The sequence below is a fragment of the Halyomorpha halys genome, unplaced genomic scaffold (assembly GCF_000696795.3).
Source record: "Halyomorpha halys isolate HHAL.00 unplaced genomic scaffold, Hhal_1.1 Scaffold83.1, whole genome shotgun sequence".
NCBI classification, from domain to species: domain Eukaryota; kingdom Metazoa; phylum Arthropoda; class Insecta; order Hemiptera; family Pentatomidae; genus Halyomorpha; species Halyomorpha halys.
In genome coordinates this window covers 737,313-739,100 of record NW_027115065.1, presented here as the reverse complement: position 1 = coordinate 739,100, position 1,788 = coordinate 737,313, and the positions used below count along the sequence as shown (strand labels likewise).

Here is a 1,788-nt window from a genome sequence, read left to right as displayed (position 1 = left end):
GATGTACTTCAGAAATACATCGCTTGTTTCATGACTTGGGTTTCTCGTCACTCCCACGCCTATTTTTGTGAGTGCCACTCATTCACTAACGGGCCCCACAAATGCTCGGGGGAAGCTGCGATTGAGTATTGTATAATTATATGCTTGAAAAAATCCCGGATAGGGCCGAAGACTCGAACTCACAATCTTTGGGTTGGCAGACAGGCGTGTGACCACGCTGCTACCGTCACTCCTAAAATAAAAGTAAAATTGTTAAATTTATTTATTTACTTAATGTAATTTACAACTGTACAAAATAATACAATAAGTAAATATGTTGTATGTTTCATATACACTTGAAAATCTTAGGAAGGAACCACCCATTGGTGGTACTTCAAACATTAATTTAAATTAGAAGGTCCCGTGGCCATCTTCTTTTCAGACGCCTCGGGGGATTATCGGGGATTGTTAAAGATGAATAATTAAGAATTAATGGGTTAGGATGGTTAAGGGGTTTGGAATGGAAAGAAGCATATCTGTTTTGGGTCAAATCTGCAACGAATGGGATGTTAAGGTCTTTGTGAATGAGTTTATTTGTAACGTAATTAGGAGCATCAAGGATTTTACGTAGGATTTTGGATTGTAAGGATTGGATGCGGGAGGAACTGTTAAATATAAGATTCTAAATTATTTCACCAATTTTAATTTATAAACAAAATTGACTACGTTTCGGCTTCCATGCCATTCACTAGTATTGACTCAGAAACTCAACTTCAGCAGGTCACAAAAGAGTCTTAAGAAAGCTGTGATCATATTCTTGTAAAGGTGCCTGTACACACCAAACAATGGCAAATTCATACATGCACAAGCGTGTGACTGAGCAATTTGGATAAACTGGTATAAGTCATATTAAGGCATGAATTTGTGGCCGACCCAGCGTACTGCATCCACAAGTTTGTTTACAGTGTTAGACATACCAACAGATGATTATTAGTGCTCTCAATGTTTTAATTAATCAAAGAATTTCTCCAACCTTTGGATTTAATTATTAACCCTTGTTCAAAATTGTATATTTAAACATTTCATCGATTCGGTTTAAATAAATTGTTTCGAATCTTGTTTTTATATAAATTTAGGAGCTTATACTTTATTTCACGAAGCACAAATAAATATTTATGAAGACATTATATTTCTCGATAATTAAATAAAAACATTTCTGATGAAAATTTTTAAATGAAGGTTGAATTTATAGGTCATACAGTACTATTACTATAAATTTTGATCATTTACAACCTACTTTACTTAATATTTACATTTCCCTGTCTTTATTGAGTTCATTTTTATTATTGAAATTAAATCTAACGATCCTTCCATTGTATCCCAATCCCTCCAATCCCACATCACCACCCTTGAAGAATGATGCCAAAACTGGAGGATTAAAATTAATTCCAATAAATCCCACCAAATCCCATTACACTTCGTCGTAAACCTTCGTCTTGCCCTACAGTATCTTTTAATAATAACCCACTTATTCATGTCGAACAGAACCGTTACTTAGGACTAAATCTGGACAAACGACTGACATGTAATCCTCATACAAGACTGAAAAGACTGGAAACTGCTCGTCGACTCCGACTATTACAACATTTACTAGACAAACGGTCCAAACTTCCAATCCATTATAAATGACTGATCTTCATGACTATTATAAGGCCTATTTGGACATACGGAGTTGAGCTATGGGGCTCCACTAAACCATCTAATTCCTCTCAAATCCAATTCTTACAGTCCAAAATTCTTCGTAAAATC

General features: G+C 35.0%; 1 protein-coding gene across 1 annotated transcript in view; it reads left to right on the top strand.

The window, feature by feature from the left end:
- The window catches only part of LOC106693027 (probable peptidoglycan muropeptide transporter SLC46), a 32,143-nt gene that overhangs the window by 22,273 nt on the left and 8,082 nt on the right, over positions 1-1,788 (top strand). The window lies entirely within an intron of this gene.